The sequence below is a fragment of the Cimex lectularius genome, unplaced genomic scaffold (assembly GCF_000648675.2).
Source record: "Cimex lectularius strain Harlan isolate CLEC.00 unplaced genomic scaffold, Clec_2.1 scaffold101, whole genome shotgun sequence".
NCBI classification, from domain to species: Eukaryota; Metazoa; Arthropoda; class Insecta; order Hemiptera; family Cimicidae; genus Cimex; species Cimex lectularius.
The window spans coordinates 1,448,808-1,473,250 of NW_019392806.1; the positions used below are offsets into that span (position 1 = coordinate 1,448,808).

At 36.4% G+C, this 24,443-nt stretch overlaps 2 non-coding genes across 2 annotated transcripts; one reads left to right on the plus strand and one right to left on the minus strand.

Annotated features, from left to right (window-relative positions):
• The first annotated feature begins 13,993 nt into the window (after positions 1-13,993).
• On the plus strand, positions 13,994-14,066 carry Trnae-uuc. The gene has a single exon. It is a non-coding gene; the product is annotated as a tRNA-Glu (tRNA).
• A 7,925-nt stretch (positions 14,067-21,991) lies between these two features.
• Trnad-guc lies at positions 21,992-22,064 on the minus strand. Its single transcript has one exon. It is a non-coding gene; the product is annotated as a tRNA-Asp (tRNA).
• Between the last annotated feature and the right edge of the window lie 2,379 nt (positions 22,065-24,443).

Consider the following 24,443-nt stretch of genomic DNA (forward strand, 5'->3'; position numbering starts at 1 on the left):
TGTCCATGTGTCAGCCTGGTGTGGCTTATCCGTAGGAGAGTCAGTGTGAGTCTTTCTTTTTTCCTTATTTCCTCCATGGTCCATGATTTGACCGACGGTGATATTTCATGTAGTTTGTTGGTCATGGTGGTCCAGCGGTTTGCCATTTTTTACAGCATTGGTTTTTAAGGTAATTTTTCACAACCGTAACTGACGTTTTCCCGGCCATGAATTCTTTCTTTACCTACTTTTTTTTATAAATTTGGTTTTTCGTGCACTGAATTAGTGGATCCTTGGAAACATATCACGGATGGTTACGATGACGATGAGCGAGTCAGTATAGATAACGAATTGATGATTGATTGTCTGTTGTTGACTTCGCTCAAAGCGGACGATATGGCAGTCAGCTTAGCACACTAGCGCTATGGGGGCGAATTTCTGTTGTGTCCCTCCCATTACATACAGCACATCAACCCTCTCCCTGCCCCTCGATCCAGTCAGTGTAACAATTGTTGTTTTACGGAATTTTTCTCTAAGGTACAGGAATCTGGCTTTATGTATGAGCCGGTTTCATCCTTCCTTAAATCCGCTATGGACTTTCATCCTAATGGCTGCGTACTGGTTCTTAGCTGGGTGTACTCCTTATTCCAGGCCGGATCGAACAACAAATCAAGTAAAACGTGTTGTTTCTTAGACGAGATCCTATCACAGTTGTTTAATGTCAGTTGTATACTCATATCACCGAGGGCAGAACACTAGCTTCAACGCAGATTACTGGGCCAGTCCGAAAAGCTCATGTTGCAAGTATTCTTCCTGCGACCGTATATGTTATCTAGCTTTTTAATATACTATTCCAAGCTGAAGAGTACACCATAGATCCGTAATAAAATTTCGAACTCAGTAGTGATTTAAACTCCTGAAGTACTTCTCTTGAAGCTCCCCATTTATACTAGCTGAATAGTATCTTTATTGTTTGGATTGTTGTGTAATCTGTAAAGTGTGCTGTTGCCATCGACGTTTACTATCAAATTGTCAGGTCGGGAATGCGTTCATTCTCCGTATACTCTAGGATCGTTCGCTTTATAGCTGGAGGACGGGTCGTGTTAATCCTCAACTTGCAAAAATGTAAGGGTTTCGCTTTGACCATCGAGAATATGAATCCTATAGCATGACCCTCGATAATAACTTTATATATATCGACCTGCATTTTTCGTGTTATTTCTTCTGTATCCGCATCTTCAAGAGAGATTGTTGGGTGTCTACATCTCTGTATCATTGCTTCCCTTATACTCGGTCGTCCTAGAAAGGACAATGAGGATCTTTAACGTCCGCACCTAGCCTATTCGGCCTTATCGGACGTTTTGATTCTCAAGATGAGAGCTGACGCACCTCCGCATACGACAGGATGGTGTTACTCCCGCAGCATTGGTGTAGAGGCAGCTCAGCCCCGAAGGGCCAAGACTACCTCGCTCCCCGATTGCCCATTCCGCATTAAGCATCGAACCGTATTCCGCGCGCAAAGGGCTACCTAAGCCGAAATACATCAGCCTGGTCTCCCGCGCACTCCCTAGGTAGAGAAGGCCACTCTACCTCCCAGAGTAGTTGGGCTTTCCCAGCGTAGAAACTTCCGGATCCGCTCCGGCCTCGGTTTGGTTTAAAGTGGAATTGCTAACCACCCCCTAGAGGAAACCGCCTACGGTATAAGCCTCCAATCGAGCTCAGCCTACACCTACGTGCAAAGCATACTCGAGTAGGAACAACCGATTCACTACCCATTCCCATCCGCCACTACTCACGCATACGAGGGACTTTTCAGCATAATCATAGCGTCCTCAACGCTTATACGCCGTGTTGATGACGGTGGTCATACGCAAGTTTCGTGCGAAGATCACAGATAGAAGACTTTTCTCAAAGTGTATCAGGGGCTGAACCTTGGAACATATCTGTTACTCCGTAGGTAATGTGCATAAGGTTATGCACCCTTCTCCCGTCTATGCAGACAGGATCTGGTTTCCTAACCCTCGTGTGCCTCTGATAAAACACCCGCCGCCCCATGCCGACCCGAGGCCGACACGAGTACAGCTTGTGCTTTAGAGAAGTTGCCAAGCCCTCTGGGCTACACCATTATTTTGCGCCCGGACACCCCTCTAGTAGCCAAGGGTTGGGAGGGGTCACAGGAAACAATGAAGGAACCTGGAGTGAGAAAAGAACGTGAATGAGGACACGAGGTATCCTTTCTTGGGCCCCGAGCCTTAACCACATTGTACCACCCGTCGTCGACGTAGTTCCACATTAAGTGGCCCACGACCCCCTGGGTGGATTGACAATGGGGACAATGGTAGTCGCTAAAGTAGAAGTCGTCCAATTATCCCACGTAGAACTCACAACCAAAGCTGAAGAGGCTAAGGTCAAGTCAATCACGCCATATTTTCTAATACGATCAATAATAGCGGTAGTTTTTGAGTATTTAGTAAAAAAATTGATTCCTTAATAATTTTTCAAACCTTTTCTCACTCTCTCTATCGTATCACCATGCCTACATTTATGTCTTCCATTAGCACTAAGGACTGGGTGAGGTAGATAGTTAATTATCTTGAGGTTTTCTTTAGTCTGTCTTATTCCTGTTTGGTATTCTGAGACTTACTGCAGTGACTTGAACGTATCAATCTGGATGTCTTCCGTTATCAATCCATCTTTTACGTAAATAGCCACACCCGCATTCTCTTCTTTTTTCACTGACTGGTACTCTTCGGGTAGAAGAGTGATTTCTCCTTAGGGTGATCTTTCCGTTGTGATGTAAATGCGACTCTTTTACGTGCATTACTACGGGTGATTTATCAGTTATAATTCGCTTTTGAGATTCAATATGATACTTTTGTTCCTCTGGATTTATATCCCAATCAAAAAGGTTTTGATTAATGTGTTGTTAGCACTTTAACCTGCTTTATCCAATCATTTCTGATTGGACTGGTTTCTTCCCTGGTTTACCTTTAGGCCAGACACTTTTGATATTCGTGTATTCAACTTGTTAATCCATCATTGCTTGTGATTAAGTTCCCTGACCGTTAAAAGAAAATAATAGGTTAATATGAAAATATGAAGTTGAAAATATACTAGAAATTGCTATTTAACACCCACGTCACCGCACAATAAATATCAATGTTGATGTTGATATGCCACCTAAACTTTTTTAACCGAAGCAATCTAAGTTAAAGCATGTTAAAAGAGGGCTGGTAGGCTAAAATTTAATAAACGCTTTTCAAAAAAGGTCACATTTTGATTTACTATATGCTAATTGCTTGTTTATTAATTCATAATAAAAGCGAGGGCGTTAGAGATACATGGTGAAAGAGAAAGAGGGGTGAGAGAAGAGGAGGTGAGAGAAGAGGTAGGGAGAGAGAGAGAGAGAGAGAGAGAGAGAGAGAGAGAGAGAGAGAGTGAGAGAGATGGCGATATTATTATATAAATAGAAACTACTATTTGGTCGAATTAAAAATTTAGCCTTGCATGGAAATTGAAGAATGTACTTCTTAAACTATCTGAACACTATCTTCTAATAAAAGCTGTAATTTTAAACGGCGTAAACTTTTATTAGGGAATTTCTCAGTCGGCTATTTACGATGAAACGCACCAACTACAGGCAGACATGACACAGTCGGATGGCTCTCAGTCCAAACTTTCTGTTGTTCGTTTCAGCCAAATTCCATCCTCGAAATTTCCGTCTTCTATAATTGGATAACTTCGATACTTGTGTAAAACTTGAATATATGTTTTCCACGTTTCTCAGTCGGTTGTATTCGAGCATTCGCATGAGTGAATCGTTGTGAAAGTGGAGTGACAAACTTTCAGCAGTGTACGATGTTAAACGAGATTTCTTTTATTCGTCTTTCCCTTCTGTTGGTTCTATGTTAAAACTATTCTCTCCCGTAAATAGCTATCTACCAGAGAATCAAGTCTCTCTTTAAATGAAAAAAAAAAAAAAACGTTAAATCGTTACTATTTGTCGTTTATTTAGGTTTATTTTGTAGACTTAATTATTTTTTAATTTGCCAAGCTATTTTTATTATATTTAATTTTCAGAATAGTATCACCCTGTTTTAAACGCAATTGCGTCCCATTTCTTATACAAGTTATAAGATTTCGTCAGTAAACACACATTGTTTATCCACCTCTTGCGCATACATTTAAAAACTGTAGGCTTTTCATGAAGTGTTTTAATTAATACTTCAAATTCGTTAAAACTTCCAATGTTTTCCATTTTATTATGTATAAATCCTATAGTGTTTCAGTACTAGTATTAATATCGTATTTGGTTTGTGCAATAAATTATTTATCTTTATTGTTAGTAAACCCTTGGCTCATGAGATAATGTATGTCTTTTAGTATATTCAATTTCAAATCAATATAATTAACATTTTTCAATTAATTAATATTTATGAAAGGTATTGGTCTAGATAAAAAAGTCAGTGTCACGAGCGGGATTCGAACCCACGATCTTCGGCTAAATACGCCGCTGCTCTACTACTTGAGCTATCGTCACTTCGATCCGCTCGGACAGTAACTTCCCATCTCATCCTCACCTCTCGAATTTTCCCTCATTTTTGCCATTTTTCAAATGCCGTGTAATTGGGCTCAGGGGTGCTGTCAACAGCTAGGACAATTCAGCATATAGTTTTAAACCCATTCGTACTACGTTCATTCAGTTAGGATGATGGAGTACTCGATATATACCGTTAACACATATTATACAGCTAACCTAATTGAGTGTCGATGGGTACTCGATATTCCTTCATAGACCTTGTCAAAAAACACATTCGCGCTAATGAATACATTCACTCTCAACACAAACAAGATATACGAAACTATTATTACTAAATACAATACAACAACCCTGTGTCCTTCAAGAATACAGGAAACAGAAATGTTCGCTGCCGTGCTCAAGCACAATTCTTAATCAGATGGCATTTCTGCGTGCTTTCTGAATTGAACTCTTCAAGTAGGAGGGTCGCATCGAGCAACCTTTCTCTGCATACCAGATACATACGCTGGCTTTGGCCCAAAATAGGTGTCCATGTGTCAACGTCGCATGCCTATTCTTAATGAAGTGATGACGACCTTTCTTCCACGAGTCGGATCCTTGGAGAGCCACCTATCTACTGTGCTCTTGATATTCGAGAGCTTCTCTGTCGATCCGGCCCATTGACGCTGCCACTTTCTTCTAAGCGTGAAACACACTTACCTGATGCAACGCAACGCTACATGACCCGACGCCTTGTCTCGTTTTGTAGGATGTGCACATCTCTTCGACGTCAAGCTCACGGCACGTACAGTCAAACAGCGTGTATAACAAATCTGTTCGCCAGCGGCCAAATACAAAATGTCGCTGACGAACACCACCGAAGATAGGAGATATAATTAATAAGAAGATTGTTTGTTTCGGCACCAACGGGAATGGAAGATTCCCGATTGATTAGGAGATGTTAGTTTAGGAAGAATTAAATAAAGGAATAAATGAACGAAAGGAGTAATTGAATCGTATTGGAGATTGACTCACTGCATCGTAATCCTGCGAAGTAAAGCATATAGCGGGATGCTGAGACTAGAAGATAAGTTCTAACCAGCTTGGTTCCAGCAGCGTCGATGATGATGGATGATGAAATCCAAGTGGCGATGGCAATGAGATGATGCAATCCAGGTGGCGATGTCAGTGAGATGATGGAGTCTTCCGGGGATAATGATGATGGTATATGGATAAAGGGAGATGAGATATTAAGGGAAAATGGCGATGATTGGTTTGGGACCATACGGTCGGGAGGTGGGATGCACGCGGAGTTGAAGATCGTATGACGATTTGAAGGGGAATTCGTGAAGATTCGCGTGGCGATGAGACTTTAAGAAACGGCGATCTTACACGGTGGTTAGTTACTATTGTGGAACACTTAGGGGAGATGACAGGGGGATAGGAGATGAGCACTCTCCGAGAGTTGGCGGAGAAGAGATCCAAGAAGGCTGGAAGGTACGGATTTTTTAGGAAAAAGGAGGGAAGCGTGTTGTGGTTGGTGGATTTTGAGAAGATAGAGGTTGTTGATACAGGGGTACAGTGTACGTCACAAATCGGGCGCTTCGCTCATGATGACGCGCCCGAACAAACTCAGTGTCACAATCGCAACGCCTCTTTTGTTCTTAATGCATTATTTTGAGCAAAACCATGTAATAAATTGTTAGTTAAATTTTATGTTTCCAACCATGTAATAAATTCTTAGTTAAATTCATTCTATCAATAAATGGTATTCCGATGTTTTGATAAATTTTCTGCCAAACTATTAAAATTATTATTTTTTTAAATAAAAGCTCATGATTTTTGATCTCGTTTAATTTAGGTTAAATTAATTTAAACTTAAGTTATTCAGAAATCATGAAATGCGGTCTGGTGTGATGTAGGTTTCAGAATAACATTTTCTTTATCGTGCCAACGTTTCGATCTTTATTGAGATCATCTTCAGGGCCTGGGATTTACAAATATAATGGGATTTAAAGATCGAAACGTTGGCAAAGAAAATGTTTTTCTGGAACCTACACCACACCAGACCGCATCTCACGATTTCTGAATAATTATCGATTAACGGTCACTAATCACCACACATTTAAACTTAAGTTTATCCATTAATAATAAATTTAAAATAATAATAATTTTTTTAAGGCGGAAAATGACCCAAAGCGGTTGATCGCCTTTTATAATTTATATAAAAAAACTTAAGTTTAAATTAATAACAGTTATTTTTTTTAATGTTTTAATGTTTATTTGCCCATCGATTGGTGTAATGCACGAATAAAACACATGAAAAATATTACCAAACCTGGTTAAAAGTTGTTTATCAATTCCGTAACGCACTTGTTTGTGTTTCTGACCGGATTGACTTTTTTTATTTAAGTGAGTGCTTTGGTTTTGCGCTATGTACAGAATCGTCATATTCACTGATGATTAATTCGTTTCGGTTTTGTGTTTTTATAAGACAAATCTGAAACCAATCTTTACGGATAAAATAATATAAACAAAGCATGGTTTAATACGATGTAATCATTAACTCAAATTATCCCATTATTCGTTTATTCCTTTCTAGTACCCTCTGAAAAGATCATGAGGCACTGAAAACCAAGAGTTTTCAAAGCTGCTTGGACATATTTTTCCGGCACTTTGAAACACGAATGACTTTGATAAACAGAAAAGAAGCACAAATGGAAACGCGCCTTTTCTGTGTTGCTAATTAGTCTGTCTTTTGTAAGTGATTCGACCTGCGGTAATACAAACATTCTTTCTTTGTAAATAAAGCTCTTACAAACCCACATTAAGTGGAAATGTCAGTATTATGATAGTTATTGACTTGTTGAATGTCCTGGGATAGGGTTCTTTGTACGAATGGGTTGATTTGTGGTCTGTGGCCGTAATAAAGAGGCCATCATCCATTAAAGTGTACGGGTAAAAACCAACAAAAAGGAACACTAACCCTGATCAAAACCGCGATAATCTCATGGCTGGTTTCATGCGCAAATTCGCTTCATACTGTTAAAACATCATCTTCTTCTGCAAGCGTAGGCCTGATGTTACGGACGAAAATTTGGCACCATACCAACCGGCATTAAATCATGCTGACATATCATCAAGTCCGCACCTCCCCCCGAATTGACTCGTACTCAGTCAAGCAGCAGTGGCCACAAATTTTAGATGCATATCTCAAACGGTAAACAAATCGATAAAAGCCCACCGACTCCCTTTCTTTTTTAACTACTTTGACTAGTAACTTTCTCATTGACAAAAAGAAAAAAAAAGGTCGTGTAAAATTTTATGCAAGGTTTTATAACATATTTAAATTTAATTACTTTCCGGTGTTGGTGGCCGCAACTGAATTGGTGTGATCACGGCGCTTATTGCTTCTAATGTAAAGGTACTGTGTTCAAAACTAGCGGCCAACTATCCCGACATACTTATAATATATATTATTGTATTATTATATTACTTACTGGTTAATGTGTGGTGTTTAGTGACCGTTAGTCAATGATTATTCGGAGAGCGTGAGATGCGGTCTGGTGTGATGTAGGTTTTAGAAAAACATTTTCTTTATCGTGCCAACGTTTCGATCTTTATTAAGATCATCTTCAGGGCCTGGGATATACCAACATTGTTTAAATTTAACAAATACATGTAGGATGTGGGAAGAAAAAAATACGAATTTATTCAATACAATACAAAGTTTTGTTTACTTAGAAATCGTGAGATGCAGTCTGGTGTGTTGTAGGTTTCAGAAAAACATCTTCTTTTTCGTGCCAACGTTTCGATCTTTATTGAGATCATCTTCAGGGCCTGGGATTTACAAACATTGTTTCCATATAATAATTACATTTTGCATGTGGAAAAGTGAATTTATACAATGAAAAATATATTTTTTATATTCAATCAAAGTATTTCTACAAGGTTTTGTGTGATGTGATGATGATATATCAAAACCTATCGTATGACATACAATATAATCATCACATTCCACACATCAAACATTACTACATAGTCTAATTCTTCAACAATTTGGCTTTCGTTTCCCGAATTATCCTCATCCATATGATCCTGAAAGGATAATCAGGCCGAACCATTACCACGTTTTTTCCTAGAGTCCGCTCCTTTCACCTCAAAGAAGCCGACTCCTAATATAAAAATGTCTTTCTATCTTTCCCACCCCTTCAAAATCCAACATAAAATATCATTATCTCACCGGCACTCTCAACACGAGACACAATAATGGCACAATTACACAGGCAATAAACACTTTGAGTGAGTACAAATACTTTGAATATAAAAAAACTTGTTTTTGCATTGTATAAATTTTTTTTCAACATCCTACATGTATTTGTTACATTTAAACAATGTTTGTAAACTCCAGGCCCTGAAGATGATCTCAATAAAGATCGAAAAGTTGGCACTATAAAGAAAATGTTTTTCTAAAACCTACGTCACACCAGACCGCATCTCACGATCTCCGAATAATTATTAGTTAATGTCAGACAACATTTTCATGTGATTTTTTTATTATCAAAATAAAAACATTATTTAATAACATTTTTTTGATATTTCGGGAATTTACACCTATCTTCAGTAGTCTATATTATTTATAAATTACAATTAATTAAGGTTTTTAGTTGAGACCACGAAATTAGGGAATTATTTATATAACTACATTAGCAAAATATTTCTATTCATATTATTTATATGTATTTATATATCTTGCATTGGTAATATATAATTATCTAGCTGAATTTTTATAGATATAAAGATATTTCACTTGATTTGAGGTATAGATTTTATGAATTGTAAATTTGCTTTTGTTCTTTATACAAATACGTTTACATTAATTATTTTCACTTAAATACGTTCAGCAAAACTTGCTTGAGGGCAGCGTGGTAATGAACTGTAAATTATTTGACTCTGATCATAGTCTTCCTAATGTAGATCGTTTGTACTGCTTTTACTTTGTCTTTTTATTAATAGTCGTTAAAATGCCGATACCAGCAGTTCAGCACAGTAATTGTGACCATCAGAGACGAGGACAGATCCTGATAAAATTATTGTATTTTCCCATACTTTGAAAGGTGGATTATTTTTGAGTTTGTAAGGGTTTCTTCTGGCAGTTTAATTATCGTAAAGTCTTAAATTTACCGAGTTAAAAGTTAAATTATTCAGAAAAATAGAAGCAAGATTATGCCATTACAATGAAGGCAAATTGTATGTTGCCATCATGTCTAACAATTATCGTATTATTATCAATAAAGGAAAGTTGGCAACTTTTAGGAAAGAAACGTTTTTATATTCTATACTCAAGTAATTTAGCTGGGTCTACGAATGTGTGTAAACGGTTGTTCTTATTTCAGACTATCTTCGTTTATTTACATTTTTTGGCCGAATCCGGACGTACTTCATGCGCTGAAATGGTGCAGGAGGACTATGTTTTGATATACAATTCGCTTTTTTGGAATGCAGAACGGGTGTTGTCATTCGAGGATGCTGATCAAAGCCGATTTCGCGAGCAGTACCAGAAATCATATGCTCATTACCATTCCAGCTTTTGAGGCCTAATCATCAGCATATTTCGACCGATGAGAATAAGCCGTTGAATATTAATTCTCTTCCGACAGGAAAAACATATTTTTATATCATCATCTACCGAACTACAAAGAAAAAATCAACGTACATTGTAGTTGCTGTAAATGTGTTATCAATGTCTTGTTTGAAACATGGCAGTATAAAAAAACTGAATGGTGCAATTTTGGAGATAATAATCAATTAATTGTACTGGTTCTATCCCATTCAACTATTAAGTCCCAAACAAAGCGTTTAACTTTTTAATAATACATTAAAATAACAGAACAAACTTGTATTTTGAATAATACATTTTGGATAAATTATGTAATTGTATAAGTGTTTAAGGAAAAGAAAACAAGGTCAACTTTATTTTAAGAAAAGATCAAAAGTTTCTTTCTAGGATTTTGATGAATCGTGTTTTTTGATGGATTTGTTCGTTTGTTAGTCAATGGTTGTGAAAAATGTTTGATCATTAGTCCAATCCGTCTGGGGCTATGAACCTATGTATATAAATGCACGTTTATACAGTCCCGGGAACTTGATATAAACTTAAAAAAACCAAGTACATGCAATAGTTTGAAAAATGTTCAACTATATGAAATTATGAAGTCAATTTTTATCCATTTCTCTTTTTCCGAGCCTTACAAAGTTTGCATTAATGATTATTTGAAAATCGTCAAATGCGGCCTGCTGTGACATAGGTTTAGAAAAACATTTTCTTTATCGTGCCAACGTTTCGATCATTTTCAATTAATTAAGGTTTTAGTCGAGATAAAAAAGTCAGTGTCACAAGCGGGATTCGAACCCACGACCTTCGGCTAAATACGCCGCTGCTCTACCACTTGAACCTTCGTGACTTCGATCCACTCGGACACTAACTTCACATCTCAACCCCACCTATTTGAATTTTCATTCCTTTTTGCCATTTTTTAAATGTCGTGTAATCTATTTGATTCTCGGCGACAAATGAAATGGCCACGGATCCGTTGCGATTATTATTGAGATCATCTTCAGGGCTCAAAGTGTTTGTTTTCTGTGTAGATGAGTCATTATTGTGTGCCGTGTTGAGACTGCAATAATGACACATCTACACTATCTTCTTCCCTTCACATTCCTTAATATGTGTGGTGATTAGTGACCGTTAATCGATATTTATTTAGAAATCGTGAGATGCGGTCTGGTGTGATGTAGGTTTCAGAAAAACATCTTCTTTATCGTGCCAACGTTTCGATCTTTATTGAGATCATCTTCAGGGCCTGGGAATTACAAACATTGTTTACATATTACAATTATATTTTGGATGTGGAAAAGTGAATTTATACAATGCAATGTGTAATTGTGTCATTCTTGCGTGTCGTGTCGAGAGTGCCAATGAGATTTTGCTATTTTGTGTTTATATACGTTGGATTTTGAAGGGGTGGGGAAGGAATATGTAAACAATGTTTGTAAATCCCAGGCCCTGAAGATGATCTCAAAAAAGATCGAAACGTTGGCACGATAAAGAAAATGTTTTTCTGAAACCTACGTCACACCAGACTGCATCTCTCGATTTCTAAATAAATTCCTTAATATGTTCGCTTCAATGAGAAGCTTAATTTTCACGGACTTCCTTAAGACGGATTTTGTTAGCACGAAAACGTTTCTTTGTCAACTGGGGAGGAATTTTTTTTTAGATAGTATTAACAGTACTCTTTTTTAAACGAATTAATTTATTTTATTAGTTTTTAACGTTTTTTTATCCAGCGATCACCTCATTTTTGCCCGAGAAAAAGCGGTGAAATCGCCGTTTTTTTAACTAGTTCTATGTGGAAACCATAGACTCATTCCATGTAAGATTTGAACTCAGAAAATACATGAAATCAGATGGTTTAAATGTATACGAAAAATGATCGAATTGAGAGGCTATTCCATATTTCATACATTTTAACATGGACTGTAAACAATAAGTATATTTGCCATTGAAAAAGGTTTAAAAATAAAAATAATATCAAATGAAATCAACGAAGGAAAAAGATTAACTGAAAGAGATCTTTAGACTTCCAGTATGGGAGGGCGTAATGCTACTTTTTGTGCAAATGGGATTAATCAGTACAAATATAAACAAAGCATCATTTATTGTTTAACTACTGCCAACCTAATTCAACATAAATGGATTTCGTTTAGTGCTTTATTTTCGATAGGCTATGTTTAAGTTCCATACGTTGCATATTAACAGAAACAAAATGTTTTCCTTACTCGTTGTTCATTCATTTGAAAAATCAATTATCTTAATTTGCTCATGAATAAACCAATATGCAACAGAGAACATCATGTTTTTTCGTAAAAGGATAAATGTCAATTTTCTGATAATTACAATATAATTCAAAATTGACCTAATTAAAATTTGTAACAAAATTTTCAATGCTTTCGAGCGGATTTGGGTTTGAAAATTTAATTCGCTAATGACGACGGGGCCGTGATTTGATTCACAGGTGTGCACAAACGTTGTGGGACACACGGAGGATGAGGGGAGATGATATTAAGTTAGCTCTCTGGTCAACTCGTCAGCTAAACAGAGTTATCACCAAACTACTCTCTTGTTCAGCCCAAACAAATTAGAACTTTGAAAGGATTGGAAAATAGAATTCTCTTAGCCATTTAGCTTTAACTTTCTTGTTTGCCAGGTATATCAGACAAAATTCAAATAAATACTCAAGTTCATCTCAATAATGTAAATTGACATATTTCGATGACGAAGGAAAGTTTTATATTATTCAAGAAGGTACGGATAAGTCGACGTTAGGGGTAGTCACGATGTTTGTGAAATATTAACTCGTGTTAACTCGAATAGAGAAATGTTCAGTTAACATGAGAATGCCCCCTTCGTTGTTAAACGGTAATTTTTCCGCAATGCTGCGCTAGGCGATTGGAAGTACCAAAAATAAACTATAATAGTCCTTGAAGGCTTGTTGTTGTTTGGTTTGGTACTCTTTTGTGTTAAACTGTAAGATGTCAGAAGTTAACAAAAGAGGAAAATTCATCAACTCTTTCATTCAAAATGTTATCTGTGCAATGTCTACAAAAATGAACATGTACATTGAGCCTGTAAAATATCTGCAATTTATTTACACATTTGTTACATGAAGAAGAGATAGACAGATAGAGAGATAGACAGTAAGATCTTGAACGCCACTTTTTTTCTTAGCATGTTAAACGTTAATATTTTCGCGATGCACGCTTCAATTCGTGCCGACATGCCTAACTTGTATTTTAACGTCTTCCAGCCTACAACTTTATAGGATATGGGATGTATCTATTATGAATCAGGTCACAAATTAACAAATGTGTTGGTCTGATTTATGTAATCCATATTTAAGAATAAAAATAAGCGTAAACAAAAAACAGCTGTTAAGTTCATGGCTGCCATGTTGGTTGCCTACGCCCTAACGGATAGCAATGTGACTACGTTTTCGACCTAACATAGAACATTGGCTCTGGCCTGTAACTCGCCGATTCTTACAAGTGTACGTCATCATTTTTCTCGATCTAACAGAACCTAACAGAGTTAACAGGTTTCAATTAATTAAGGTTTTTCGTTGAGATAAAAAAGTCAATGTCAAGATCGGGATTCGAACACACGACCTTCGGCTAGATACGCCGCTACTCAGTGAATTTTTTATCTCAACTAAAAACCTTAATTAATTGTAAAATATTAATTGGTCAAGCGGTTCATGAAAACTAGTGAATTGAATAAGTTAAAATGAAGTATATCTTCACTAAAGTTCTCCTCGGCCATTTCAATTGTCGCCGAGAATCAAATAGATTACACGACATTTGAAAAATGGCAAAAAGGAGGGAAAATTCAAAAGGTGGAGTTGAGATTGGAGGATAGTGTCCGAGTGGATCGAAGTCACGATAGATCAGGTGGTAGAGTAGCGGCGTTTCTAGCCGAAGGTCGTGGGTTCGAATCCCGCTCGTGACACTGACTTTTTATCTCAACTAAAAACATTAATTAATTGAAAGATATTAATTCGTCAAGCGGACGACGAAAACTACTGAAAAGAGTTAACAGGGGTGACACAAAGATCGTAAATGCCACTAATATGTGTACCTTATGTATTTTGTGCCGATCAGACATTATTGTTGCACTGTATTGCAAATGTGGTGTATGAGTGAATGATTTTCTTTCTAACAAATCCATTACTAGTTGATATAATTTGTAATCTGCAATCTGTAATTTTTTTTTTTTTTTAGTTCAGTTTTTAGGGCTGTCAGAAGTGTCTTATTTTCATATGTAAGTGACCCAGAGAGAATGAGAGATAGAAAGACTGATAAAAAAAATACTTGGCGTAACTTTATTAAAATTGTGCAAGTAGGTGACAAATTAAATGGTTTCCTCGTCAAAAATTGATGTTTGAATATTTTATTTTGTATAAATCAAATTATCTTCAAGAAAAAATATAACTATATAGTGATTTGACAGTATATTTAGACGAATAGATAAATAATTTTAACATAGATAAATGATGTTAATTTCTTCAATAAAATGTCGGATTAGTTTCTAGGTTTGCGTCGTTTAATCATTAGACCTAATTACTCTTTGCTTTTATTTAATTTTACCTTAAATTTAACAAAAGAATGTGATGTATATTCGTATGTAAAAATTATAAACTTTTATTTACGTTATTTATGGAATTAGTTTTGGTTTCTTTGTCGCATACATTGCGCATTACGGTTATCTAATGCTTTTTAAGTTGTTTAGCTTGTCGGGAAACGATACAACCGTTACCTTAACACTATAAACCTTCACCATCAAAAAATGTATAATTCATATAAATTAAACAATTTTATTAATAACTTTCAATAAATTAAGGTTTTTAGTTGAGATAAAAAAGTCACTGTCACTAGCGGGATTCGAACACACGATCTTCCCATAGATACGCCGCTGCTCTACCACCGAAGATCGTGGGTTCGAATCCCGCTCGTGACACTGACTTTTTTATCTCAACTAAAAACCTTAATTAATTGAAAAATATTAATTGGTCAAGCGGACCACGAAAACTAGTGAATTTATTAATAACAGAGACGTAAACTTTAGATACAAAAACGGAATGCTCGTCGTTGTAGTGTGTGTATGTCGCTTATTCAGTATAAATTTTTTACTACTACTACCGCTACTCTTATAAAAAAGCTCAACTGAAAGATCCTCATTTCACACAGTGTGATACTGCCGAAATTCCGGTTATTCATAAATTAAGAGGAGAGCACGTAAAACCTGGGGAACGAAAAGACAATTTTTATTTCGTCGTGCGCAGTTATTTGACCATCATATTTTCTTTAGATACGGCTCAAGAAAAAACTCCTCCTCCTCACTTTTATGTATGAGTATGGTAAAATGGAGAAAAAAATTTAAAAGCCTCAATTCACCGGGCGAGAGAGAACAAAGTTCGCACGAAATAGGTTTCTGTAACGAGAGTTAGAAACTTATACATCGGCATAACGAAATCATCGTCCGACCAAATAAGGAAAATTTTTGAATATCTCAAAACACTAATATGTTCTTAAGTTTCACCTTGAAATTAGAAAAAATTAACATCGCCGGAAATATTCAATTCAGAAGAACGAATCATTTATCATTCAACTGGATAAATTAAAAAAATTCTCCTTGATTATAAAGCAATATTGTAATTAATCAACATTGAAAAGATAAAAAGAGCTAATTGATGTGAAAAACATATCAGCTCAAATAATTTAACTGGAATGCACCCGACATTGTAGCCTTCAACAGGGCGATCTTTAATTGGATTAAATGGTCGGGCGTTTAGCTGATAATGAACCTGGTGCTTCGCCAATTCATTTGATTGAAAATTTCTTTTACATTTATAAATCATCCATGTTTCTAGGTAATACTTTAAATTATACTATAATAAATTAAACTTGATAAAATATTCATTAGATTTCGTGATCCGATTGACCAAGTACATCTTTCAATTAATTAATCTTTGTGTAAGGTATTGGTTGAGATAAAAAAGTCAGTTTCTCGAGCGGGATTCGAACCCACAACCTTCGGCTAAATACGCCGCTGCTCTATCACTTGAGCTATCGTGACTTCGATCCACTCGTACGCTCGAAAATTTGAACGGTTGGGTTGAGATGGAGTTAGTGTTCTTAACATTCCCATAGCAACTAGTTCGAAGAGTCTTCCATCGCTACCAGAATACTTGAGGTTATTCAAGAAGGTGTGGATAAGTCGACATTAGGGGTGTTCACGATGTTTGTGAAATGTTAACTCCTGTTAACTTGAATTGAGAAATGTCTAGTAAGATCTTGAATGCCCCCTTCTTTTCTTAGCATGTTAAACGTTAATTTTTCCGCATTGCTGCGCGAGGCGATTGGAAGAACCAAAAATAAACTATAACAGTCCTTGAAGACTTTTTGCTGTTTGGTTTCGTTTTCTTTTGTGTTAAATTTAAAGATACCAGAAGTTAATAAAAAAGGAAAATTCATCAACTATTTCATTCAAAATGCTATCTATACAATGTCTATATAAAACGAACATGAATCATTGAGGCTGTAAAATATCTGCAATTTATTTACACATTTGTTACTTGAAGAAGAAATAAATAAAGAGATAGAGAGATAGATAGATAATAAGATCTAGAACGCCACTTTTTTTTTCTTAGCATGTTAAACGTTAATATTTTCGCAATGCTATCCACGCGAAAAGTACTAACAAAGACACGCTACAATTCCTGCCGTCATGCCTAACTTGTATCTTAACGTCTTACAGCCTACAACTTTATAGGATATGGGATGGATCAATTAAGAATGAGAGTATAAGGACAGGTCAGAAATTAACAAAAAAAATACATTGGTCTGATTTAATTAATGCCTCTTTAAGAATAACAATACGCGTAAGCAAAAAACAGCTGTTAAATTCATGGCTGCCATGTTGGTTACCTATGCCCTAACGGATAGCAATGTGACTACGTTTTCGACCTAACATCGAACATTGGCTCTGGCCTGTAACTCGCCGATTCTTACAAGTGTACGTCATCATTTTTCTCGATCTAACAGAACCTAACAGAGTTAACAGGGTTAACGCAAGGATCGTGAATACCTCTCAGAGATATGATCGTTTTATTGTTTTGAATGTACTCCGTAATCGACATTTTACCGCTGTTGAAATAAAGCAACGACTTCAACAAGTTAGAAAAATTAATGTCAGTGCCTGTAAGGTGCAGAATTACATTGGATAAGAAGAATCCAGAATTTACGTTAAGGCACCGAACAGCCCGGTTAAATTTTGGAAGGAATAACTTCAATTGGATTGAGCAAAATTGAACTAAAATTTCGGATGAGGTGTTGTTTGAGGTCTTCTGAGAAAGGGCTTGCAGAAGTACAGGGGAGTGAAATATCCCCGTAATATGTTCACTCCGGAGAAGCTATGGAGCTAGTTGTGTTATGGATTTCTATGGAAGGCTGCATAAACTTGATTTTTATCGAGGGTTCCGTAACATCTGCACGATACATTGAAAATGTGTTATCAGAAACATTTGTCCTTCGTATCTCTCTAACGGGTGATAGTTTTTTTTTGTGTAACATTGCAAGGCCTCTCACAGCTAGGATCGTTGGTAACTACTTGGAATAAGTTTCAATTCAATGTTTGAGTGAACAGCAGGAAGTCCCGACATGAACAAACCGAATATTTTTAGGACGAGTTGTCAAAGTGGCTAAAATTCGCCCATTGATGCCAGAGAATTTGCAGGAATTAAGAATGGCGTCGTTGGGGGACTATGAAAACCCGATTGATAGAATATCATAGAAAACCAATCCTCAGAGATGGAAGAGAATATTTTCGTCTATTGCATAAAATATTTAATGGTCGGTGGTTGGAACTTGCCAAGTTGCAGAGTCTCATCCTCTTTATGTAAAGTTTGCCAGCTTCTCCCTGTTTATGCTCATGACGAAGATGGCGAAACGCTGAATTGTGCTTGAGAAAATAAAATAGACAAACTAGGATGATCCAATGACGAAAATTCAATAAATCATGTACTGCAACTGGTTTTTATTTCCTAGGCTGTCTGTTGAAACTCAATTTCATAGTTGGTAAAAATGCTAGGGATATTGTAAGCGTGTTTTTCTCTGTAAACAACGAGATTTAAATTTAGATTTAAACTAAACTAGACTTCTTATCAATTTGCATAGAAAGTGGTCAAAAATGGCGGGAGAGTGTTAAAAATTAAACTGCCCTAGGACAGAGAATACGTGTCACCAGTTAATTGGTATAGTTTCGTTGAATTGAGTGGGTAGGCGGGGCCCGGGAGTCCCAAAGAAGTGATAAAATAAAATTGCCTCTGGGCCTTTGGGGACGGGCGGCCGCCCCTGGAGCGCTCTTTCTAACAAATGCTTCCTCACGGCTCACCACTTGCAAGTGAATTACATTTTCATATCCGTCGTCGGCATACGGGCGGCTATTGCCGAGAGTATCTGGACTTCCGACTATTTCGCAAAAGTGGCAAACATTTGTTTAACTCGTGAGGGATCGAGCCCATTCTAGGAGGTCCGCTCCAGTAACCTGGAAGAAGAGCTACGTCAGGCGTTTGGGCACCTGGAAACGAAACGATTTTTCTTCTTGGCTCACGACATCAATCAACAAAGAACCTTAGGAAAAACATAATACTATTATTACCTATGATACCTTGCCAAACATTTATTTTTCTATAATCCTACGCCTGAATGTTTTTATTTTTTAACAAAGTGTGTTTTCCTCTAAAATGGTTTATTTACTTCATTAAAAAATGTAATTTCACAGATGAAAAGGAAATTGAAAACATACTTTATAATACACATTTATTGAAAAGTTGTGGTTCAGAAAAGATTTGGATCGTCTCAAATCCGCACATACATACAAACATGTGCCGAGTTGAACTATTCGCTTATAGTAGTCCACCGACAATTCCAGCTTTTGTTATTTACACTAAATTGCCGGCAGACGCGAGAATCACAACCCCTAGGCAGTTCGCGGGCAGACCTCAGTCTTATCAGTCAGGCCACCAAGATTGGACTCTGGGAGGAGGTGCTGTCAGCTAGGTCAATTCAGCACCCAGCGCATGCAATTTTAAACCCGTTCGAACTCACGTTCATTCTTAAAGTACATTCATTTAATTAGGATGATGGAGTACTCAGTCACCGTTTACACATGTCATACAGCTAACCTAATTGATGGTCGATGGGCATTTGATATTCTTAAATACCTTTCAATTAATTAAACACCCCTTCGGTGATCAGGCTAGATACGCCGCTGCTCTACCACTTGAGCTAGCGTGACCTCGATCAAAACGGACACTAACTTCCCATCTCAACCCCACCTTTTGAATTTTCCCTCTTTTTTGCTATTTTTCAAATTTTCAATTTATTTTCATTGGGCATGTAAATTACTTTTACTAATTGTTAACATGCTGTTTTTTAATGTTTGATGTTTTTTGTATTTTAAGATATAACAGGTGAATAGGGGGAACGGAAAGCACTTAAAAAATAAAAAAATAAATAAAGACTACGTTTTATGAAAGGGTATTTTTGGTTGTCAAGGTATACAGGATAGAGTGAATCAAGATAAAAAATATTATTTAAGGTATTGGTTGAGATAAAAGAGTCAGTGTCACGAGGGGGATACGAACCCCCCACCTTCGGGTAAATACGCCGCTGGTCTACCACTTGAGCTATCCTACTTAGATCCATTCGTACACCAACTTCCCACCTCAATCTACCTTTCGAATTTTCCCTCCTTTATTGCCATTTTTAAAATGTGTAATCTATTCGATTCTTGGCGACAAATGAAATGGCCCCGGATAGCATTAGTGAAGATCTACTTCATTCTACTTATTAAATCCATTAGATTTCATGATCCGATTGACAAAATAACTTATTTCAATTAATTAATCTTTATATAAGGTATTGGTAGAAATGAAAAAGTTAATGTCACGAGCGGGATTGGAACCCACGACCCTTGGCTAAATACGCAGCTGCTCTACCACTTGAGCTGTCGTGACTTCTATCCACTCGGACGCCAGCATCTGGTTTGGCGCCAACTTCGAAGTCACGATAGCTCAAGTGGTAGAGCAGCGGCGAATTTAGCCGATGGTCGTGGGTTCGAATCCCGCTCGTGACACTAACGTTTTCATTTCAATCAATACCTTACATTAAGATTAACTAATTGAAAGATATTACTTGGCCAATCGGACCACGAAAATTAGTGAATTTAATAAAAAATATTGTTACGCATTAAATATTTTCGCAAACGTTGTGTTTTTATGGGAATATGTGTATTTCAAATGAAATTAATTTATAACTTGAAATAGAATATTGTAATGTAATGTTACTGGTGAAATCGTCAAAGAGTTTCGCCTAAAGAATTAATTAAAAAAATTGCTACTGATAATAAAAAAAGGGAATGAATATCAAGTTTTCATACAATATTTCAAGTACATACAGTCGATTCTCTTGACTACTTTAGCGATTTAGATTAGTTGTTTATACATTTCAGTGACCGGGTGTGATCGAGCTTACATGAACCATTCCAAGAATTCCAGGAAAGCCTCCTTTGTCGTTACAGTTCCTCCTCGAGAAATGTAAATACCATGAAACGATCAAGAATGTGTTGAAATATACAAGGCATTTCTCTAGCACAAACGTTAAAAAACAAAGACAATCAGCATGAATTCAGCATTGATGCAAAAAGTTTGTATTTTGTTGTTAAATAAAGATTAGGTTTAGAAATACTAACAGTAACTGGATAAATAAATGTAAGGAAGAATTTTGGAATGAACAATCAAGCCCTCACTAAGGATTTTAGTATACGCCTCAGTTGAAACATTTTATGAAATTGTACTTGAAATTATAGCCTTTAATCTTTAGAAAAAATAATTCTTTTTTTTCCTGATAGAACTTTTATAATAAATTAAAATACGAAATAACTATAATTGGGTCGTTTCCGATAACCCTGCTCTGCCTATCCATGAAATTTTGACTCATCGTTTAGTCCATGGTAACAACACTACTACTAAAATTTTCGTTTTGTTTATTTTTTTAAAGTTTTGTAACATCAATGTACAAGGGGGAAAATGGATATTCTTTCCATAGAACTATAAAAAACTCTTATATGTCGCGAGATGTCTATTTTCCTAAGAAGAAAAACTTCAGAAAAAATGACTTATTTTGTCAGATTTGTTAATCAGAAAAATTATATCTAAATCTATTACTTTTTATTGTAATCGTATCCCTTTTTATATTCAGAAATTTCCATATATAAATTTCAACAATTGTTTCGTTCTCTAAAGAGGTCTTGAGAAGATTTTTTGTATAGCTAATTATTTGTGTAACTATTTAATAATTAATAATGCGAAAATTATTGTAATAACTGAATTGAAAAATTAGAATGATGATATGGAATTAATTGAAAAAATAGAATTAACACATTTCGTGTCTTCTTTGGATGATCAAGAAATTAAAAATGGTGAAGCCAGAGGGTAGTTGCTACCATGGGGAAGAAAGCCCAACGTGGTGCTCTCTGCGGAAATTTGGAAAAGATGATTGCTACGAAACTGCCAGAACGATCAGCCAGTAGTGGACAAGACGGTAGTTGAGTGGAGTTGAGTGAGACAATCCGTGTCATTCTAGAGTTAGTCACTAGCCAGTGGCCAGTGATAGCTTATAAGTCTGATTTGATTATGACAGTTGTTGATTGGAAAAATGGAAACGGCGGAGGGATTGTAAAGAAATTGTATAATTACATTTTGCAGTATTATTGCTTTTGGGAGCTAGTTAACCAATGATTTTTACTGTTTTCTTGTATTAATAATAACAATTACAAATAATTAATGTTTTTAGTTGGGATAAAAAAGTGAATGGCACGAGCGGGATTCGAACCCACGATCTTCGGCTAGACAGACCGCTGCTCTACCACCTGAGCTATCGTGACCTCGATCCACTCGGACACTAACTTCCCATCTCAACCCCACCTTTTGAATTTTCCCTCCTTTTTGCCATTTTTCAAAAGGAGGGGTTGAGATGGGAAGTTTTTATCTCAACTAAAAACCTTAATTATATGTAATGTATTAACTGGTCAAGCGGACCACGAAATTAGTGAATTTAATAATAACAATGCTTATTTTCAAAAAAGTGTATAATCATTAAATACATGATATGGATAATCAGTAAAGTTTATCTTTAATCCATTATTGTTCGTGGTCCGATTGACCACTTAACATTTTCAATTAATTAATATTTATGAAAGGTATTGGTCGAGATATAAAAAGTCAGTGTCACGAGCGGGATTCGAACCCACGAAATAATATGCAAGAAAATTGCAAAAAAGGGGGAACAAGTTGATTCATCTAATCAGATTTCTCAAACGCCTTTCACAGTATGGACCATAAAATATTAATTACAAAACTTCAAGTAGTATGTATGAATGGTCTCCTCTTATCTTAGTTTTCAAACTATTTGCCATATTGTCTTCACCTGAAAAGGTAAGAATAAAAAAAAATAGAAATAAGAGAATATCAATCTGAGCCAATTCAGGTATCTTCTGGTGTTCCACGAGATGGTCACCTCTCCTCACCGTTGTTCAATATTTTTATTAACGTGTGGTGTACAGTGACCGTTATTCTATGATTATTCGGAAATCGTGAGATGCGGTCTGGTGTGACGTAGGTTTTAGAAAAACATTTCCTTTATCTGCCAACGTTTCGATCTTTATTGAGATCATCTTCAGGGCCTGGGATTTACAAACATTGTTTAAATTTAACAAATACATGTGGAAAAAAGATAATTTTTACAATGCAAAAACAATATTTTTTATATTCACTCAAAGTATTTCTACTCACTCAAAGTGTTTGTCTTATGTGTAATTATGCCATTATTGCATGTCGGGTTGAGATTGCCAGTGAGATATTGCTGTTTTATGTTTGTATACGTTGGATTTTGAAGGGGTTAACAAACACTTTGAGTGAGTATAAATACTTCGATTGAATATAGATATAAATTCTCTTTTTTCCGCATCCTGTATGTATTTGTTAAATTTAAACAATGTTTGTATATCCCAAGCCCTGAAGTTGATCTCAACAAAGATATAAACGTTGGCACGATAAAGAAAATGTTTTTCTGAAACCTACGTCACACCAGACCGCATCTCACGATTTCCGAATAATCATAGACGAACGGTCACTAATCACCACACATTATGTCATAGTTTTTTATTTTTGATGTTATCCAGTGTTATGGTTGTTATTTTGTTTGCCTTTACGTTTTTAACTAGTGTAGGTTTTGTAAGAATTATAGGTTCCTTCGTGTTGGACGTGTTGTCATTGTGTGTAGTTGGCTATGCTGTATAAATATCTCCAAATGTCTTAGCCCCAACAACACACAAACTAATGCAAATATGTAAAATTATTCATAACTTTTCAGCAAATTCTTTCTTTACCGTTTTTATTATTGAATAACGGGTTTGTTTAACTGATGATTTGTTTTTTGTCAGGGAGTTGTTCGAGGGAAAAAATTATTCTTAAGGCGATCTCTTGGGCAACAATAATTGTGATTTACGATACGGTGATGGCATAGGATGCTTTTGATAGGCGGTCCCCGCACGGGCATTGTCATGCGTCGCAGTTTGTATTATAAACTGTAATTCATCACCCGCAGTATCCAGGTTACCGACGTCCACAATATGCGAAGCTTGTATGCTGATTTCCATACCTCGGCCACCCACCGGCCGATTATATTGTCGTTTTTTTTCTCTTCCCCTATGTTTGTTTGATTTTACTCCATCGCCTCGTGTCACTCTCGATTCACCAGATCCGCCGAAACAGGGGCGAACCGGTGGCAAATTGAATCGGAACCTAATTTAATTGCAGGTTCTGTGTGATTGAAAAATTAAAATACAAATCAATTTTTTGTATAAGAGGTCGTACAGAAGGGGGTTATTTTCGAGGGGAAATTAAATTCACACCTGAGAGTTTCGTCGTATGAATTTCAGAATTGCATTACAAAAGCTTTTAAAAAGGCCAAGACCGATTTAGAACTATAGGAATAAATTGCATATCAAATAAAATGCTTCTACACACATCTATCTACAAATATCTAACTTTCTTTTTTTTCATTCATACACTCTCATTCTCTCTCTCTCTCTCTCTCTTTTCCCCCCATCTACCCTCTCCCTCCCTCGCTCCTTCCTTCACACCCGCTTTCACTCACTCCTCCCTCCTTCCATCACTCCCTCCTCCCTCCTTCCATTACTCCCTCCCGATCTCTCTCTCTCTCTCTCTCTCTCTCTCTCTCTCTCTCTCTCTGTCTCTCTCTC